Below are 22,722 nucleotides of genomic sequence, written 5' to 3' on the forward strand. Positions count from 1 at the left end.
GTGTACATGTTACTATTATTATTAAAACACTAAACATTATATAACAAAGTGTACAGCCAAGGCACAGGAAGAACCACAGGAAAGTAAAATTAATTTCAGAGGTAAAGGGTACTATGGGAGTTGCCTTTTAAAATAAAAGCAGAACTTAAATTGGTATATGGTGAAAAAAGCTTGAAAACCCTTATCTAAAAATGAATTTGGTCCTTCTTTAAGACCTCCAGGAATCTCTCCCAACCAAAACGAAAAAGATGCTCTGGAAGTAACAACAGACTTTTCCATAGTCCATTCCAGCAAGAATGCACTTTCTTGGGAATCGCTTCTGTTTGCAATTCTTTCAGACTTTAGGGATCAAACATTTTGGTCATGACTTAAGACTACTATCTTTATGTAGTAAAATAATAATAATTATTATCATAATTATTATTATTAATGATGATTTTTTAATGATCCTTGTGGGTCTCTTCCAACTCCAGACATTCTATTATAATAATACTAGCAACAACAAAAACAACAACTATTATTATTATTATTATTATTATTATTATTATTATTATTATTATTATTACTGCATATTATGGAGGGAAATCTTGTGAATCTATGAGGGGGAGGGATTGAGAAAAATGGAAACTTTCATGCTTCTACTAACCTCAGCACTCCTTTTCCCTGGCAGGCCTCCAAAACCTTTCTCATTTATGCAGTCTTCAGGGTAAAAATGAGGCTGCCGGTTCCTGATTAAAGTCTCCCTTGGCTGTTGTCCTGCCTGGCAGACTCTCTCTTTTTTTTATTTTTTTCCTACTGGTTATTTAATATACTTTACTCTACAATTAGTCTACAGGGGTATGCTAAAGGCAGACACTCCTCTCCATGCCTTTGGCTGCATGCAGTCATACAAATGGTGCAAGATTAGAAACTGAGTTATCCAGAGTAATTCACTGGGAAGCTATGCATGTGAGCTTCTGCTGGAGTTTTTTGCCTAAAGATGTCTTTTCAGATATATGCAGTACTGCTAGAAGTAAGGACAATCATTATAACAAAAATGCATTGATCCAATTTTTGTAAAAATATTCAAGATTTTACCTTAACACTCAAACAAAAATTGAAATGAAAAAAATTGTTGCCAAAAAAAGATGGTTGCATTTATGCACTTTGGTTCCGAGAGTTTTAATAGTGTGTCCCTCTTCAGTTGCTCTCATCTCTACTAGGAATTTCTTAACAGCAGTAAATTACTATTCTTAGCATATCCTTAGTATATCCTTAACATGGATAATCCTTAGCTGTTATGGCTATCAGTAACATAGATAGAAAGACCTCCCCTGGCCTTACCCTTTGTCAGATCCCCAAATACTCCCAATTCCAACTGTAGAGTTCAAATTGTTCCTACTTAGGAAAGTCAGATCAGTCAGTCTACTTTGTAGAGATTTTGATTTTTGTATAGGCTAAGAGAATGTATTAGTCAGAGCAGAACAGTTTATTTCCCATAGTTTTACCAGATGATTGAAGGGTTCAGATCAGAGTCTAGCTGTGGCCAGATATGGTTCCAACAAGAATTAGGCTACACAAAAGATGTCTCCTGTTAGTGCCATCTGTACACGTAGGACCTGTGTGCTTTCTAAGTCTGAAACTCACTTTGGTTTTGACTCCTGTCTGTGTCCTGCCTGTTAGAATATGTGTCAAGGGCATGAAAAGGTATGATGCACAATTAAGAGAAATTATTTAATTAATTTTGTCACATTTTGTGATATTGTGATGCAGGACTTTCTGACCAAGGGAAAGAATAATTGATAAAAATTACTACAGTCCCTAAAAGTTCTACAAACTATAATAAAAAGCCATGCTATAAATCCAAAATGACCTGCAAAACTCAGGGGGAAAGTGAATATGATCTCTTCCCAGTTATTCTAGCAGAGACAATATAATTTTTGAACTTCATGACAGCTCTATTGCTTTTTGTGCCATGATTTGGCAGTGTGTTATGGGTACTTTCATCCAGAAATGCTCTTTCATCTGAGACTGCAAAGTCAAGACTTTTCTTGTCATCCTTTTATAACATTGTAACTTGAAAAAGATCCAGCACTAAATACAACAGAGAAAATGAACCAGAAATCAGCACTATCTGTAGCGCATTTAATTCTGAGTGACTGAGTAACAAATTAGTCAGTACGGGAAGGGCAACACTTTGTATATATTTGCTTATCATTAAAATAATTTATATCAGACTTTCTTTTACACTTTTTAAAGAAAGATTTTATATTAAAAGACAAAAGTCACTTATTTAAAAGACATTTTTTTGGTTGGAGAAATAAACTATATACAAAGAAAAGGAAGAGTACGAAGCTATCTGTTATGTTATGTTTGGAATTCACTACACCAGAAATATGAATAGATAGATATGAAATTGAATATCAAGATCTAGCTAACATTAACTCTTTTTATAAGAAGTGGGAAGAAATAGAGGTTTCAAAAGGCAACTCATCTACCTGATCTTTGCTAGATGCCTCTGTAATGAGGGACCTATTGCTCCACGTTGAGTACACAGCATGATTAATGTATATCTTTGGGATGTACAGATACAGATACCTATGTATCTATTACTAATTTATATATCTACATTTGGGTTTATTTATGACAGATGAATTCACAAATATCACTTAAGTACATGCATAACACAAACATGAGGCAAGGAGACAGCTTGTACTCCAAGGAAATTGCAACCCCAAAAATTAGACAGAAGATGACAGAAATATGGAAAACAAACAAATCCCATCCTAAACCCTCCATAAATAACCAACCAAACAAAAGAGCCTATCAGAGGATATTGTCACCTTTGTTGTTTGTCATCACACAGTAGGCACAGAACTCCTTCACTGGTGCCTTGTTTAATTCCAATTGAAACCATTTCCAGGAAGGTAATGGTGTAGGTTTGTGGGTGTTTTAAGTTATAAAAGCAAGCATTACAAAAGAATATCAGAATATTTTAAAAATTAATCAGTTACATAGCTGCATTAAAGTGGTGGTTTTTTAGGACTAATAATCAGAAAGAATATAGATAGGCCAAATATAAGTGTCTGTAAAGAAGTTCAGATCAAAGACAGCATTCAGTTCCTGGACCTGAAACATTTTGATAGCTCAAATACAGCAGAAGGGAGATCTGGAAGGAATGAACAAGACCTCTTTTTCCAAAGCACTGAACCTGAGCTACTCACAAGGCTGCCATGAGAAGACACCAGAATTTCAAAAACAAAACTTACAGAATGATCCGAGATCAACATTTCAATGAAAATATTGATGAAGATCAAAGTTACACACACAGTTTAATCAGTAGATACTCAAAGAAAGGATAACAAAAAAATTTAGTTATTGATGTTTTCATGCTTGGTTACAGTTAGAAATGTTAAGTACACAATTAAACTTTACATCAGATGGTAGATTATTTATGAAATCTTTCTTAAAACTTTTTGGCTTTATTAAGCTAAGGAAATAAAAAGCCAGCTAATAAACATGATATACATTTTAGTTATCAACAAGCTTGTATAAAAAAATAATTGAAGTTCTAAAGTATGACTATATTGACCTTATTCAGTCACAGTAGATATTACTCTTTCAAAATGTGAATTGCTTCCACAGGACTCCTGGAAGAGTAATGTGAAGAACAGTGACAAAATTGGGCTCTGTGTGAAGATGTTGCTTTAATCAAATTCCAAGTAAAAATGCAAGTTTCATTATACACATTTTTACAGAGAGGAAAGAAGCTGTAATCTATCCAACCAATGTGGAAGCGTACCCACAAAAAGTAAGCCTTGGCAAAATAAGTTAATGCACATTTATGGTAAGTGCTTTGTATGTTTTGTTTAGAAAGTGTACTATGCAGAACAATTAACTTAAAAGGATCAAGTACGTGTGGGAAGGGAGATTAGCAGAGGAGACTGCAACTAAGGAAATGTTTTGCAGATGTACTGCATTTAAATTAATAAAATCTCATTAGGTTTTATGTTTGCCAATAACGGCTGGAAAAGTTACCACACATTGTAGGAACAATTACCCAAATCTTCACTGTCTCATTAGGTTTGTCATACTGTTTTCATTATAATACATTAGAACTTGCAAGTGAGCCTTCAGTAATGACATATTGTTCCAATTCTCCTTTCAGCAGGCTCTAAGATATTTTAGTATTTGTGTTATAAGCCAGCAGGTGTCTTCACTTTGGTTTTTTTCTCAATCGGTTTTATACAGACCTCCAGACACAGAATGGAATGCAAAAGGGCTTTCAACAACCGCATAAAAATGAGTCTGATTAGAGTAGAGCAATACACACCATTTTTATGTTATGATAATTCAAGGTACTAAAAAAGTGCATCTTTAGAGCATACATCTATTCCTTTAAGTCCTGTTAGTGAAAGCTGTATTAATGTAGATAAACCATGTGATATATAAAGTTTGCAAATCTGCATAACAAATGGAAGGCATAAAGCTGATTTGAATATCTAAGGCATTATAAACTTCAATGAGAACAACCAACACTCTTTGAGCTTGTAAGGAACTTGCATTCAAATGAGTCAGATTTTAAAAGGATATAGTTTTTATCACACTTTGAAGCTTTCTGGTTCAGGTCTCAAGAAACTCAAGGTTAAAATAAATACTGGATTCAAGCAACAAGGGGAAAAGTTATAGGAAAAAATTGAAAAAGAAACCCATTTTTATATAAATGACACATGACCTTAAAAGGAGTTTATTTTTGTGCTGTCCATGAGAACATAAAACTTTAGAAAATAAGTTCTCTTAGATCTGCAATCTTAGTGCTGTTTATTTTAACTATATAATGAACTAAAATGTTACACAATACATTAAGAATGAATCTTGGACATCTTGAAAAAGACATTATACCTACACCATCGTAATAGCTGGATTTTCAACTGCTTTAGAATTGGCAAAAAGTGAAAGCAGAATCAGACAGAATACTGAAAAATGTCTAGAGGTGGCATTGAGGAACACTTACCATCTTCTCCCGTGTGGTCTCTACCATGAAAGAATATGAGGAAAAGAAACATATAATAACTGTGACACACGCTTATTATAATTTTTACATAAATCAGTTTAAAAATTAATTTTAACTAGATACAGGGCTAGTTGTTTAAAATCAAGCAGCTTATTAAAAGTACTGCTGCTCAAAATTAATTTTTGTCCTGATTTGATTAATATCCATTTCAAGTGATTTCTGAATATGTCCATATCTTGTATTAAATCATAGCCATCTATTTGCATACACAAAACAGTTGTATTAAGGACAAGAATTTAACAGGGACTACAAAATATTTTCTGATCCACTGCCTATTTTGCATTTCCTATGGTCTCACTACAGCTGCTGTCACCACAGAACAGAATGACAACTACAGTAGTGATAAAAAATTGTTAATATTAATTGCTTGAAACGGCAAAGTTTCATCAGTTTTCCATTAGCATGAAACAGCATGAGATTCCTCTCAATGAGCATCAGGAACAGTGTAAACATCTCTAATGAACCACCTATTACAGACAGAAATATATATACAGGAAATTAAATGACCCAAATATATAATATATTTCTTCTCTAGAGAGAAATTATGGTGAATATCTGTGGATTCTACAGTAATGAATCAATATAGTCAGGTCACTCATGATTAGTGCCAGGTCCTGGACTTGGATGCAGCGCTACAGGCTTGGGGAACAGTGTCTGGAAAGCTGCCCAGGGGAAAAGGACCTTGTTGGTCAACACCAGGAGTGTGCTAATGGAATCCTGACTTGTATCACAGGTAGTGTGGCCAGAAATAGGGAAGGGATTTTCCCTCTGTACTTGCACAGTTCTGGACCTTCAGTACAAGAAGGACATGGAGATGCTGAAGCATGTCCAGAGAAGGGCCACAAAGCTGGTGAAAGGTCTGGAGAACAAGCATTAGGAGGAGCAGCTGAGGGAGCTGGAGTGGTTTAGCCTGGAGAAAAGGAGGCTCAGGAGAGACCTTATTGCTCTCCACAACTGCCTGCAAGGAGGTTATAGTAAAGTGAATATTGGTGTCTTCTCCCAGTCAACAGAACTTTTGTAGAGCTAACAAACTGGGTTCATCTTGCTGGATAGGACAAAGGGAAATAATTTCAGGTTGTGTCAGGGTAAGTTTAGATTGTCTATTAGGGAAAATCTCTTCACAGAAAGAGTTGTCAAGCATCTGCCTCTGCTGCCCAGGGAAGCGGTCTTGTCTCTATCCCCAAAGATGCTTAAGAGACAAATATATGTGGTATTTAGAGACAGGGTTTAGAAATAATCTTGGCAGTGCTAGGTCAATGTTTGAACTCAATGATATCAAAAGTCTTTTACAATCTAAGCAATTCCATGATTCTATGAACCTATCGGGACTGGGGGGAACAGTCAGGAGGGCTGGAGGGGAAGCAGGAAAACATCTCACCAACTGCTAAGAAAATGAGATAAGCTTCAAAAATTTTTAAGAAAGAACTGAGCGTCTAGAACATCCAAATCAGAGCAGTTTATGTGAAGACTTAAATACAAAAGTATCCTACAAAGCATATTGTCCAACGAACCCTAAAGAAAAATCTCACAGAGTTTCAGAAATGTATTCTCTTCCGTGTAACAGAATACTGTTTATTTGTTTTGCATTAAATATAAACCTTGTTTTTATTTTTTAAATGGATCTGAAAGTTGAAGAAAAGACATGCAAGAGTAGTGCTGTGAAAAAGATAAGCAAAAATCATGCTGAGCTCAAACACATACTTTCATGGGACCTTTTCTTGGCACAGGTAAAGGATAGCTTTTCCCACATAGCTCCAGTGCTCCAAATGAGCACCTCAGTGCTGTTCTTGAGCCATAGGCATGGACTTCATAACAACTTTACACCTGGACAGCTTGCTCTCTTACCCCATATTACTCTATTTTATTTTCTGTCTGATGGTCACCCCTGCTGTTACTTATTACTGTACTGATACCCTTGGGTCTACTCTTTTTAAGATACAGGTTTTCTTAATTAATGCCTTTCTTGCTGTTCTATTTTTTTCACTTTTAATTTGTCCATGAACTTTAATTAAGCTCCTTCATCACGGCTCACAGGTTTGGCAAGCTTCATATGTGTGTATATATATATCTGCTCACCCAGCAAGATGACCCAAGTTTTCTAACTCTATAAAAATTCTATTACTTCCATTGATGTTTTGCATAAGAGAGTTAACAAAACTAAAAATGGGATAAGTAATTGATTTAGATTTGTGGTTTTTTAGCATGAAAAGTTACTTATCTTTTTTAACAAAGAAAATGTACTCTGTATAAACATAAACTAGATAAAATTAGATTGTGTATATTCAAATATTTAACACTTACTCTGAATTAAAAAGTCTAATTCTTCCCTAAAATTATTAGTCAATAGAAGAGTGCACTACTACACATGTATCTACTTCGCCCTTCTTTGATATTTTTCTTTTTTTTATACTTATCCATAATTCAATTTACTTACATTTAAACTAAAAGTCTAATAAATATGACAGAAAAGTATTTTGATTAAAAAGCTGAGTGAATCTGGTCTTAAGGATTTTCCAGGTTTCTCGGGATTTAAATTTTACCTGTTGAACTATTTACTGGCTTATGAACAAATTTATCAGTGAAAGCACTTTATTTTCTCCTTTCATATGCTGTAGATTGTACTGTAAAAAACTTCTTGAAGGTTCCTGGAAATACTTTCATTGTTGCTAATAATGTCAGAGAGTCCTATACATTAAACTAGTCTTTGTATTGACTTAAGAGAGCTGCATGCTAGATTCTCTTCAAGCTAACAATATTAAGAATTTTCTTTTTTCTATAATATAGAAAAAAGAAAATTCTTAATATATATATATATTAAGAATATTATATATAAAATATATAATATATAATTATTTTCTATATAATCTTTTCTGAAATCTCCTACCTCTCTAAGAGTTTATAAATATTAAAACTGCAAACCTAATCTTGATTAGAACAGATGAAACTTTTTGAAATTTTGTCCCTGGTTTCTCAGTAAAAGCTTGCAGTACCCTTGTTTCCTGAGGGATGGGACTTCACTTTTTTTTCAGTAGAAACAAGAACAACTTGAAGCATTATTCTAAGCAACGGAGACACAGCACCTCACCTCAGATGGATTCCCTCTTGTCTTCTGGAGAAAACATGGCAGAATGCATAGAAATGGCCCATGCTTGGTATCTAATTTAATAAATTATATTTGGTCCTTTTCAGATGCTTTGTGCATGATACCACCCTTTTGGCCTGTTGTGTGAAAGGTTTTGTGAACCCTTATTAGATTGCCAGTCTGCCTTTCCTCAGCAGGGCATATAAAAATTAAAAGCTGCACATTTTGTTGTCTGGGTCTTGTATTCCTTTTTCAGAGAAGGAGTTGAAATAAAACTTTTTTATTCCTTTGTCAATACATTTTTTAAAAATCCTTTGAAATGTACTTGATAACAGTGAAAGAAACCAATCATATGCTCTTGGTCTTTGAAATGGAGGACAAATGACCACAACAGTAATAAAAATTAGAAGGATGAGGAATTCCAAGTAACAGGAATTTTTTAAGTCCTAGAGAGAGATAATTTGGCATTTTTTGTTTTTCTAAATTATGCTACTGAAGTACAACAAATTAAAAAAAAAATCAAATCCAACAAGGGATAGCTAAAAATTTGTACCATTGCATCAACTGTAAAATCATGTCCTAATAGACTCTCCCACCCCAACAACCATAAAACAACAGTAACAATACCTACCTGTGTAATTCAATAAAAGCTTTAGATTTCCTTTCCACCATATTAAAATACTAGTAATTTACTGAGGACAAATTTTTGTTGCTTGCCTTAGAAAAGCTGAAACTACTTCTCATCATTCTTTTTTCATTTACTTCTTTCTGAATCATTAATTATTCCACTGAGACAATTTTTTATCAGTTAGTTGAGGAGATAAATACATACAGTAATGTACAGTGAGGGCTAATGAAAATTTAGTCAACCAATCTTCCTTATAATTTTTTTTAAAATCTGTTTTAATTATATTTAAATACATAGTGTATCCCCGCATAAGAAATTTAATATACCAATTTGGCCTTCAACTGTAGCTTAAAAAAATTTATAGACAGAATAAATGGAAAAGGCAATACAGAGGTAGGGTACACTGGGATCAAAGATTTTAGATTTCGGAGTGTCTGGATCATAAATTCGTGCTGCTGAAAGAATTAAGACAATATTCTAGTTTCAGAACAATACCCACTGAGAAAGAGTGGACATCTTACATCCTTAAGAATTTACACTTTTAAGAATAGCTCTTGTAAACTTCTGGAGTTCAACTTAGTCCTTAGTTGAATTAAAATGAAGAGAAAGAGATAAATTTTCTTGGCTATGTAGAGAGTTATGTAGGTCAGGGTATTTGCATCAGCCTTACATTCTCATATTCATTACTAGTTTTCATGCATCACTGGTGAAGTATAAGAAAAATTCTCAAAATCTGGATACAATCTCTAAGACTGAAAACGTGCTGAGTTAATGATATTGCTCATGGCTTAGAGGGACTTGGAATTTTTGGAGGCTATGTAAGAGTAGTGTGACATAACTCATTATGGCTTCTGGTGCTAATAACTTACGAGGCACTCATGTGTATGAGATAAACCCCATAAGTTACTGTAGTCTTTATCATCTCTCCATTATAACTACAGACAGGAAATAGCCCAAATGCAGCACATACCCCCAACGTTCCATCATAAAACTGAGTAGATCAGCATGTCTATTGATTTTGCTTTTTGTTTTTTAATTGTTGTTTGTTATTCCTGCTTTTCTTTAGCTTCTTTATTCTTTTAATAATTTTATTGTTATTTATTATTTGCTTTATTTGATTCCTATTTGTTGAAAAAAACTACTGAAACAAAATTTTGCTACTGGTTATAGTAATCACATTAGTCAGATTCTTGGACACCCTATTTCCATTAGAAAAATTTATTCATTCACTCCAAGGGCAAAGAAGCTAAAACATTAAAAACTCAAAGAGAGTATGAGTAAGACCAAGCCGTGTGCTAGGATGAGCCCAGGGACATACAGACACAATTCTTTTTTTGCTTTCCTTCTTCTTTAGGGTGAAGTCATTTTACTGCTGCCTTCTACAATACATGGCTTATCCTCCCCCTTGTGAATTGCCCTGTTTGGCATATTATAGACAGCAGAATTAAGGTTCCATATATGCCTGGTGCATGCCCTTTCAATAGCCTAGAATTACTCACCCCAAGTGAAAATCTAACTTGCCACTCCATGTTCTTTTCTAGGTTTTAAGGTTCATTATTCTGGCACTGAAGGACAGAGGGTTTACGGTTATTCATTCATTCCTTAGTCTTACATATAGTCAGTCACAGTTTAACTCTAACGTAACAATTAGAAGACAGGGAATAAATCATTACAATGTAATTCAGGATGTTTCCAGAACACATTAAACAATAAAGAGCCTAAACCAAATTCATGATAGAAGAACATTATTTGAAGGCAGAGATCAGAGGTACAAATTATGTTGAAATAAAATACTGTGAGGTAATTCCATGACAATTTTCTGTTACAGCACTGAAAGATTTTTATAAAATACCCTTTGTCAAGATAGATAAGAACACAAGTAGGTGTATGTATACAGCAGTCTGGTTTATGAAAAAGAATCTAAAAATTATTGGAATGGAAAAACTCTGCATTCCTCTGTGCAGATAACAGCAAGAAAGATGCATCAGAGTGGGCTGCTTAGGACTGCAGATACACTAGCTAGGATTTTGTCCATGTAGTTCTAAGGAGAGAAACATAAAGACACAGAAAATGGAAACACAATGCCTCCCTTTTCTCTGCATCTGTGTAAGCCTTAAGCATAATGTGCCCAAACACTCAGTTGGAAACATTTTGAGAATAGAGATGTAGCCATCAAGTGGGAGGAGGGCAGACTCACTGAACGTTTCAGTCTCTCTATGCAAGCTTTTTGTTCCAATGATTGCTTGTCATTCTGGGTCATTGCTGATAAAGATCCCACTAGAAGGGAGTAAAAGATTTACCCTAGATTAGGCAGTGTCCATGTCATTATGAATTCTGCTCTCAGATTCATGCAGGTGGCATGAAAGTTTATAGGCAGCACATAGTGTTGTCTAAACAAAGGATTGCATTTGTTTAGAATTTTACCAGATTTTAAAAGATAACATTGTGTCATATAATGCACAATATATAGAGCACATTTTTGGGGAAACGTTTACAATTTTCGAAAGATGCTGAAATAGCTAATCTAATTGAATCTGTAGTGCCTGCAAAATGTCAGTTCAAATATCATAAAACATTACTACTGACTTATCTAGAACAGGCTTGCTCTGTTTTTTACAGATTCATAATAAGCAGTAACATCAACTGTAATATAATGATGCATATTTTAATACATACATCAAACTCTTCTGTTGTTTTTTTTTGTTGTTATTGTTGTTGTTCAAACAAGTTTTAAGAAGCAGTGGTCTTTCTAGACAAGTATCCTGTTGGTGATTCATCACTATCTCATTTTCTTGAAACTGAAAAAAATATTTTAACAGCAGCAAACCTTTGGAGATTGCAAAAGCTTGGATACCCGTCACTGTGTCCTTTTCACCCTTTTATTGAGACTTGCCTGTCACCGCTTGTTCAGGTTTTAATTTTAAGGCTCAGATCCATAAAGGAACTGGCTTGCTATTTTGCATTTTGGGGTAAAAGAAATATACAATATTAGAACTAGGATAAGATTTGCAGATCAAGTTTCAGGTTTCTGATCATTCTAGCCTAATGTCCTCCTCACTAAACTATAAAGCTTGCTTGCTCTAACTCCTTGCATTTGGTAGAATGAATATTTATACCCTAGCCACATAGCCGGTAAAAGAAAAGTGCAGAATGTGGAGAAATGGAGAAAGTTCCTTGCATTTAGTTCAAATAATCGCTGCTTCTAGCCTGACAGTGCAGATTTCCAGTTTGAACTTAAATCTACACTGATTAGGAAAAGATCTGCACTTGTTCATCACTTAAGTGATTTTAACACTACTGGAAAGTTAGAGCTGGCGTATATAATTTCTACTGTGTGAATTCCTCTAAAATAGCTTGAGATATCTACAGGAGACACATCTGCCTTTAAGTTAGTCTCAACTGCTTTTATAGATTGGCAACAGAAATAGGCACTTTTTGGGTCAATTTAGGTGACAGGTGACATATTTTAGATGTTTGCATCAGGTCAAGGTAAATCACTCCTTAGCTGTGTAAGTTCCTCTTCACTGACTACTAACACAAGACGTAGCATAAATGGTGGAGGTGTTGGTGCCCAGAAGTTAAATTCCTAGCTCTACTTGATAAAACCTACCTCAACAGATCTTGGAATGGATGAGCCAGTGCCCATTTTCTGAAGCAGGACTTGGCTTCCAAAGTTTTTGGTTTCAGTGCTGATCTAATATTAACAAAAAATGGACAACTGTCTCTCTTTTAGTTAGTCTTACTTAGGAGCTTTTGAATTAGCTATCAGGCACTCAGGAAGAAGGATTTTCTCATTTATACCTACAGCATCCACTTCAAAAGTATTTTTAAAAAAACTTGGAATGGTTGGGCAGATCTTAAACAGCAAAGAGTAATGATGAGCACTAATCACTCATTGACTATAAAAAAATCCTGTTTGAGGTGCCAGTGTCTGCATTGCCAATGACCACATTTGGTCAGAGGAATTAAATTCTCAGGAGGTTTTAAAAAAAATATAGTATGGATCATTTACAATACGTAGATGCATGGTAAAACTGCTTAGAGGGAAAATGGCTCCATATTCTAGTAATTAATAGATGCTTCCACTTTTGCAGTCTATATTTTGGTTTTGTTTTTGGTTTTTTCTTCCCAATGGATCAACTTGTGCTTCTTTCCTGTTTTGCCAGCTCTCTCCATTCTTTTTAATTTCCTTAAGAGCACATGAGTGTATGCTCAAACATTTTAAAAATTGTGTTAAGTTTTAAAGATATTTTTGTTGTGAGTATAAATCAAGCCATTTAAGCACTATCAAGTGTCAGAAATGAGCACCAAGATTACCTCATAGCTCACCACTTCTTAGAACTGAATTGAATTGAACCCAAGAATATAATGGTCTAATCTGTTGTTTGTACAAAGGCAGTGCTACCCACCATTGACCTATACCTGAAGTTTCACAAATGGAACAGTCTTTGTATATCTCGGTACTCTTATCATTCTCCCCATATATCTGTGCTAAGGTTGAGAAACAGAGACAAAGTAAAAGCTTCTTTACTTAGATGTTGATAGATGCAAGTTGGTTTCAGTGGGGGCAGAGGTTCACAAGTGTCTCTGCACAGCCTTGACAAAACATTATTTTCTGTTCTACTACCTACAAATAACTTCAGGAAGTGCTTGGCAGTCATGGCCACTCTTTCTAAAATTGTGTATGATCAAAAAGTAGAGGAATCTCTATTGTTAATGTGCCAGATTTCCATCAGGATTTGTGAGGAAATCTTAATGCCTTTTAAAACCTCGAGAGAACCTATTTAGGTTCATTGAAATATTTGAGGCTCATTGGTGCTCAGCTCTTGACAACTTAGAGACTTTGTACATCTTGGTGTTCGAAGATTGAACTTCAGGGAAGATTACCTTTTTTTTTACATTCTTTGATGTCAAATATAATAGCTACCAGCAGAAGTTAGGAAGTAAGTGGGAGTAAAGCACTTTATTAGTGACTTCTTGTCCATACAGAAGTGACAGAAAAAAGAGAGGGGAAAATGGAGAAAAGGAGAGATGACAAATTCAAAAGTGCAATTATATAAAGTATGTATTTTGATTTGAAAATTATTTTAAAGTAATGGGGAAATTAATAGATAGAATTTTTAATTTGACATAAGAATCTTTTTATAGGATATTTTCAACAGCATGAAATTCTCAGAAACAAGTTCAAAGATTAAATTTATCTGATAAAGTCTAAATTAATCTGATTAAATACATTGCCCTATGAAAAATTTGTTTTAATAGTCTTTCATGACCATCTGATCAAAACAAAGTAAGGACATGATACAAAGTCTTATAACCTGAAAATAAGACAATTTTATTACTGCTAGTTTCATTTGAAAAATCATGTACTTTCAGTTACATTACTGTTCTGTCATTATAAAATAAGACCTAGTGACATCTGCCACCGTTTGCATTTATTTATCATATGCAGATAGCTTGCCAGTAAAAGTTCAGTTACATATTTGATGAACAATGATTCCTTATACTTTGTCCATTAAGCAATATTCCTTAAAACTAAACTGGGCAATCCTAAAAGAATTTGGATTCTACTAATTGATACTACTTTTGTTAAGAATTTTCTACTGTGATTTGTGTTGGTATTTTTTTCCTGAAATGAAATTCCCATGAAAGACGTAGGTGCATTCTGTGCATTTCAACCTTCAGGTCAACCTTCTAAGTAATGCATAGAGTTGGTGTCATTGTGGGGTGGGTGAGGACATAACTCAGATAACACTGTATTACCACTTTATTTTTCTTGTAGGAAAATAAAAAGATAGTCATTAAGATTTCTGTTCATTTCACCGTCTATTTCCTCAAAATTCAAAATCAAGAATTAAAGCCAAAACATGAGGGACAGTAGTTTTCTAAAACTGATCATTTTGCTCTTATGAATATGGTTTTCAGTTTCTCTCCAGAGCTGGGGAGAGCACAACGTCTGTAGATTCAGATCTGAAGGTCAGGTTGCACTGTGTAAAACACACAGCCTTTTTCTGCACCCCATATTCATGCAATCATTCTTCTCCTATCATATTAAACTTCAAACCCATATTCCTTTTGCACATATACAACTTATGCTCCATCCACCCTCCACTAAAAGTTTTATATTTAGACCCTTGTTAGTGCTGTTACTGGAGGTAGTGGGATTACAGATGAGGGGATTGAGCTTTAGAAGCAGCAGAAGCCATGTAATACTGTAGAAAGTGGGGGAGGAGTTCAGCTTGTCTGCACTATATGAAGAACTTCTCCTTGCTTTAAAGAAAGAAAGTGAGCCCCATGGGAGCTTCCGGCATATTCGACTTTTCTTCAGACATTGCAGTTCTGACTGGCACTTGCTCTATCCAAGCCATTGTGCCTTCCACCCTATGTGCATCATTAATAAATTTAAGGTGTTTGGGTTTTGTTAGCATGAGTTCCATATCTTGTTCTTGGTAATTTACTCTGCTTTCCTTGTTTTTAGTCATCCACTAAGAACCGTGTGACATTTCCTCCCTACTAATTGCGTTTGTGATGTGTACTTCAAAAGCTTTTACAATTTGCAGTATTTGTATTTCTCTTTATTGTAGGTTCTGAGTGAATGTTTTTGGCATGAGTAAGCTGTTTTTTCACATTTTCTCTATGTCTAAGGAGATGTGTCACTCTTCCACTCTTTAGCTTCATGTTTTCCCTTGTTTTCTAGGTACTTAAACCCCCGTTATTTTCAGTACTCTCTCCCAAAGCAGCTGAGGTGATATCTTTTCATTCTTTGAGGGATTTTTCCTCTGTCTTGAACTCCTTAAAATACTGAGGGAGGAAATAAACCGAATTGTTTCAACTTTATATATGAGCATTTTTTCTCACTTCTTGCCTCTTCATATTTTAAAACTTATTGGATAGGTCTGTTTATATTACCTTACAGTACACAAGCCATCATGCAACAGTGAGACACTGTACAGCAGTACATGTTCAAAAATGCTATCAGAAAGCTGGTTTTATCCATCTAATCTCTTTAGACCTATGAATCTTTTAACAAAAATTGAATCCTTGCTCAAGATGCCTTCTCTGAATAGTTAAAAAAAAAAGAAAGCAGATTTGTCCTGCCATATCCAGAGGTATACATCAGCATTAAACTTGCTTTTCTTGCTGTATTTTGAAGCCAAAATATTATGCTTACTCAGTCTTCAGAAGTGAAGAATTCATAAATTTAGTACATCAGAAAAAAGTTACATTCTACTGAATCTGGCTAAAGCTCATAGACTGTCTGAATCTATGACTTGTCTAAAGAAAAATTATTTCTTTGCTTCCTCAAAAAGTTCTGAAAACAGATAAATCCCTTACCACAAGATAAAAACCATCTAAACCAAAGTCTAGATTACCTGAATCCATTTTTATCCCTGAGATTAATTTCTTCCACTTTTCTGTATTTATTTTAGTGTAGCATTATAAATAAAAGAAACAGCAAGTCAGAGGGAACTGTAAGGCAGTCTGAAGAGAACTAGTCAGATGACTCCCAACAAACTGTAGATCATGCCTACTGAACCATAAATGTTTAAAGCAAATGTAAACAAAAATTGGGAGAGGCCACTAAACGATTTCGAGATGATAAAGTACCTAAACTTAATGGCAGATACAGCATGTGCCAGAATACAGCCCAATTATATTAAGAATGGTTTTGAAATGCTGCTTTTCATCATGTTTCTTCCATTCTTCAGCCTGTAGTGCTGACCAACATCAGCCACTATTAAAGAGTCTTCATGCATGTAAAATAATATGATTTCACAATGATTACATATTCAGTCTACAGCTGGCTGAGTTTTTACATCTCCATTTGTCATTGACTATTGTGTCCAATTAAATGATTAGCTTTTAAAAACTGCTGCACATTATGAGAGTGAACTTGTGTTCCATTGCACTGAGTGATGCAGAAACAAACTCATTACAGCATGTAATTCACCCATATTAAATAACAAACAGATGGCTGCTGTAAATGAGAGCTGCTTTTTCTCTTCAAAAGTGCCAGGAAAAAGGTGTTTTTATTTATCTTTGTTTCCAGCTTCTTTCTGTTTTCTTGACAAGTGGGCAGCTGGTTGCTGAGGTTTTCAATTGGTGCAGAAGAATGAAAAGCCTGTTTCCATTAATTTCCCCATAAAATAAGTCTTTGAATCATTCCTGTTATAAATGCATGTGCAGTAGCAAGCTGCTGCTTGATTAATTCACTTATTATGAAGATTTCATCTTTTATAAGAGGGCCTGCAGGTAATTTATCTTGTTTAGTAAGATTAGAAAAATGTAATTATCTTGATACCTTTGGACCCCTCTCATTTTAATTGTGTTCCCATAAATTTCAAACATAAAGATGGGATTTTTTTTTGCGCAAATGTTCCAACATGTGGTAGAAAAATGTGTTGTAAGATCTGCATAAAAACTTATCAAGTAAAATGCATTTAGATTATACTATTAAGGGAACGCATACCAATAAAACCAGTATACGTCTGTGGAAGCATATACAAATATCTGAATTACTGGTACCTTGATCACAAGGTTTTAATAGTTGGAGCTGGATGAGGAATGTTAGGATTTAAGTTCTTTATTCTTCCCTTTTTTGTTTATTTTAAGTGATAATGCATTTCACCTGGGAAATATAAAATCTGTTCTATTTTCAGTAATAAAATTTAAATTGTGCTAGTCTTCATGTATAACACCAATAATTAAAAATAAAAAGGAAACATATGAGCTGACACACATATGTAACATCAGCTCCTCTGTTTCCAGCACCCTTTAGAAGTTTTCTCCCCCTTCTCTCCCTTACCTTCTCTTTGAGAGAAAATTTAAAAAAAATCAAGATCCAGAAACCTTTCTTTTCAGTGTATTTTTTTGTCTTCTTGAAGCAGTAATTAGCAATTTTTTTTTATTTAGGTTTATTTATTTATCTCTTTTTATATTGTATTTTTTTCATTAATTTATTTCGTTTCAGTTTCTGTAGTTCCAGAAGAACTATTTTCTTTCTTTTTTTTTCACTTGGTTTCTAGCATTCTCTTCATTCTTTTACCCATCGAAAAAAAGTTGATTAACAATTTGGCATGTGTTCCTTTTTAACATTAGATTTAATTTAGGAGTGGTTGTGATGGTCAGTTGCATAAAATAGACTAACATGAATATGGGACAACTGCACCATGGGTCACTCAGCTCAGTCATGTGCCCTGCTTTGGACTGGGATAGACATCATTCTCCTCTTCATCTTCTTCTTAGCAGCCTGTACACTTTGGGGTTCAGTAGGAGAAGAATGTTGATGACACACAGATGTTTCAGGGGTCTCTCACCAGTGCTTACCTTGAGCCAAAGTCTTCTTCAGTTCCCCATGCTCTGCCTCGGAACAGGGGCACACGAAGCTGTGAGGGACCAAAGCCAAGACAGCTGACCTGAACTGGCCAAAGGAATATTCCATGCCACAGGGCAACTAGCCCACTGTGTAAACTTGGAGGACTTGACTCAGGGGCATCAACAGTGGCTCAGGGGCTGAGTACTGGTCAGCACAATTATATTGTGCATCACTTATTTCTTTTGTATTTTATTTTTTGCTCTCTCTGCCCTGCCTTTTATTACAACTATTGCTATTCTTATTGCATTTAATTTATCTTAATTATTATTTTATTTTCTATCCCAGCCAAGGAGTTTTATGGTTTTCTTTTCCAGTTCTCCTCTCTATCCAGCCTGGGGAGTAGGCAGGGGGAGAAATGAGACAGCAAGTGGCACTGTGGTATTTAGCTGCCAACAGATCTATTAAGATTTGAGTGTCATAAGCCTTTCAACATTAACATGAGAAAAAAAAATCTTCTCAATGTGTTCATAGTAAAGTATTTTCAGGACTCTGCATGCATGTCTTCTCATCTCTTGAGGGTCTCTAAAGCAGTGGTTTGAGTGCCAGTGAACTGAACATCACTACATACAGCATTGTAAGGAAAGAAATTTTGCAGAGTGAGAGTTCAGGCAGTAAAGAGACTTATAAGAATATGCAAACTGTACAAGGTTGAAGCCATGAAACTGAGAAATGTGTACAGATGGCTGAAACATTTCAAGTCAGGTGAGACTAGCAATTGTGACAAACCATGATCTGGGAGACCTGTGTCAGCAGCAACACACATGAATGCTGAAAAGGCTGAACAGCTCATTAGGGAAGATTGACGAATAACCCCTAATGACCTTGCTACTGCTTTAAATTGCAGTTCTGCATCAGTACACTGAATCCTGCAGTGGTCTTTAAAATTTGTTCACACCAGGTCATATGAAAACATCCTGGGACATGCACAAGCTTGTGACATTACTCTTGAAATCTAATTTTAATTGAAGAGATAAAGAGATATGCTCAGTTATAACAGATTTTACCACCGCAAGAATATTTTTTGTTTTTAATGAACTTTTTTCCCCAAAATTATGTATTTCAATATGTTTCATATTGCTTAGCTTATATAAATAATATATAAGCATCGTGTTCTAATAGCCAAGGAGTCTAATTAAGGCAGAGAGGTAGTTTAGATATATATCTCTATATATATATATCTATATATATAGAGATAGATAGATAGATATGGTAGAAAAGACATGGTATTCTGTGAAGAAGACATAAGTCCTGTAATGGAGAAGACAGTTAAAAACTTACCTTTCTGCAAATATTTTGCAGGTTAATTACCACCTACATGTGTGTGCTCCACACATTTTATCAAAACATAATGCTGTAGATTCTAGAAGCTTAAAAACTATATTTTAGTTTGTCTGATGTATATTTCATGGAATACTTGATTTCTGTTAGTGTGTGTTTATAGTACTTTCTAATTGACAATTACATAAAGGATGAAGGTTTACTTACAATTAAAAGTGAATGTGTTCTTTCTTATCTCTGGAGTTAAGAGATAAAAGCCAGTTGTTGCAATTATTTAATAGAGGACAGATAAATAGGCTGGTGTGATACTATATAAGATACTATGATAAATTTTGTACTAAGTAAAACCTGGAATGCAATTGGTCCTTAAAATACAAAGCAGCCTCCTGGATCACACAAAGTCTTGATCTTCCACAATGTGCAGTACGCACTTGGAGGTAAAATCTTGTCTTAACACCAAAAATTTACAGACCATTCTCTCTGGAGGCCAAAACAGTAATGTATCAAATCAAATCAACTTCACATTAAGAGGACCAGAGAATTCCAAGCAATATCTACCTCTGTCTTGCAGTCATCGCAGCCCTGGGTGCAATCAGCCTTTAGAATAAGATTGTGGCATAGCTTCAGTTTTAATGATTTCTTTTGAAAGGCCTGAACATAGATTTGATTCAGAGTAATACTGACTAGCAAAGCTTGGCTAGCTAAAGAAACATGTTGTCACAAGGAAAAAAGAAAATTCAATGGAACATTATAAAAGTGTGTGAATACAATAATTCTGTCATATTCTGAATGATGAGAGCTGAGTATAGACCTATATTTTCTGGTATTGTCTGGAGTTAAGCCTGAAAACTTGAGTATGTTTAGGGTTTAATCCTATATTTCATACGTTTAGAGCATAATCCAAACTCCACTTCACTTTCTGGAAATGCTACCATTTAGGTGACATTTCTATGACTTAGATCTGCAGTATTTCAATAGATTATGGAAGAAACGTGGAAAGTCAGCATTTCATAACTGAAAAGCTATTTTAGATATTAGTCTGTAATCACTAATAGTATGAAAAGTCTTTTCAAACTTTGCCCTCAAAATGCTGCTTCAGTAATTCATTAACTTATTTTAATGAAACAACATCTCATTGCTATTTGGGAAGAAACTAATCTCCTTTCCAAAGAGTTTGCATAATGTATTGAAAAAAGAAGTGACTGCAGAATCTGCTGATCATACTTTTGAGGATTCCACATAGGCTGGGTAAACTTTTATCTAACACTATTGAGAAAACTATATACACAAAATTGCCTGCTCAGGCATTTATTACAGACTAAGAACAAAATATGTTTAGGTTGCAACTTCCACTCCTGTGTAGCAGACACTGAAACCTTAAGTTTTACCGAAGAAAATTAACACTTTTCCTATGCTCTCAATTGTCACCTGTCTTGTCCAATCCGATGTAGTATCAAATGTGAGGATTACTCAGATTGTATCATAATCATCTTCCATAGAGTCTGTCAGTTACTGGGAGTCAAACTGCCTGCAGAGAGACCTTGACAAATTGGAGGACTGGGAAATCACCAGCCATGAGAAGTTTAACAAGGTTAAGTGCTAGATTCTGCACCTGGGATGGGGCAACACTGGATGTAGTGTTGGGGAATGAGATGCTGGAAAGAAATGCTGCAGAAAGGGACCTGGGGGTGCTGATCAGTGGCAAGTTGAACATGAGCCAGCATTGCCCTGGCAGCCAGGAGGGCCAACCCTGTCCTGGGGTGTATCAGGCACTGCACCAGCAGCCAGGCAACAGAGGGGATTGTTCCCTCTGCTCTGCACTGGAGCAGCCTCACCTCCAGTGCTCAGGGCAGTTTCTGGGCACCCCAATATAAAAAAATATATTAAGTTTTAGAGAGTATGCAAAGGAAGGTCATAAGGATGGTGAAGAGTCTGTAAAGGGAGACATATGGCAAGTGGCTGATATCACTTGGTGTGTTCAGTCTGGACAAGAGGAGACTGAGGTGAGACCTCATGGCAGTCTGCAACTTCTTCATGGGGCAGGAGCAGCAGGCACTGATCTCTTCTCTCTGGTGACCAGTGACAGGACCCAAGTTTGAGCAGTCTGAAGTTGTGTCAGGGGAGGCTTAGGCTGGATATCAAAAAAAGTTTCCTCACATATAGGATGCTTGGGCACTGGGACTGGCTCCCCAGGGAAGTGGTGTTACGAAGCAGTTTAAACACAGAAGAACAAAGAAAACTAAGTCTCTGTGAATAAAACAGAAAGACCTTTGAACGTTCAAAATGCTCCCAAAAAAAACGCCAAGATAAAAATCAAACAAGATTAACTGTTGATGCCAAAAAATGTATATATTTTTATTTAATAGTAAGAGAGGCAAAAAGAAATAGATAAGTAGAGAAAAGTTAGAAAAAGCTAAGATTACTTTTTAAAGCATAGGATAAGTCACCACCACACTGTGCAACCTTTGTTGCCTCTGAGACGGGGTGGGGGGAGTGGAGAAGTTTTTGCCTTTTTTTTTTGTTGATGTTTGGAGTGTCTTATCTGCCTTCTCTGGTCTTGGGAGCAGCTTGACTGGGATGCAGCAGTCCATCCCCTGGGATGCAGGTGCGGTGCCTGACGGGTGCAGCCGAACCTCGGGGTATTCCCTGCGCTCTCACCGCAGGATGCAGGAGCAGGTGGGGGTTCCACAGCTCACTGTAACTCCGGTCCAGGGCTGCAGGGTCAGGGCATTCTCCCCAAGCGGGTGGCGTCGGCTTCTGGAGGCCTCAAGGTATCTTACAGCAGGCCATGGTGATGGGGGAAAAAGGCAAAGGTCAGGGATTCTGCCCTTCGCTTTGCCCTTCATGTTTTGCATCAGTTTCACCTTCCTTTTCATGGGCCCCAAGGGATACTACTCACAGTGCATCCCACACATTGTTTTCAGGTGTTCATGAGTGATTATTATAAGCAGACATAGTGACAAAACACTTTTTGAAGACTGTCTCCTATTATCAGGCTCTTACAAGTGGTCACACACACCAAACCTGGCAGAATTCAGGAAGTATTGGGACAATGCTCTCAGGCACATTACATGATTTTTGGGGATGTCCTGTGCAGTGCCAGGAGCTGGACTTGAAGATCCTTATGGGTCCCTTGCAGTGATGTTTTGTGAAGGCTCACCTAGAACAGAGGCTAGATGGAGTAAAAAATAAAGTAGGTATTTATTAAAAGGCCTCCATGGATAGACTTTGGGCAGTACAAGACCCCAGCCAGGGCTAACACCCAAGATGAATGCAAAATGGTCACAAAGTGGACAACCAGTCAT

The sequence above is a fragment of the Melozone crissalis genome, unplaced genomic scaffold (genome assembly GCF_028551555.1).
Source record: "Melozone crissalis strain CALT ecotype California unplaced genomic scaffold, PUWL_Pcris_2 ptg000013l_1, whole genome shotgun sequence".
Lineage (NCBI taxonomy): Eukaryota > Metazoa > Chordata > Aves > Passeriformes > Passerellidae > Melozone > Melozone crissalis.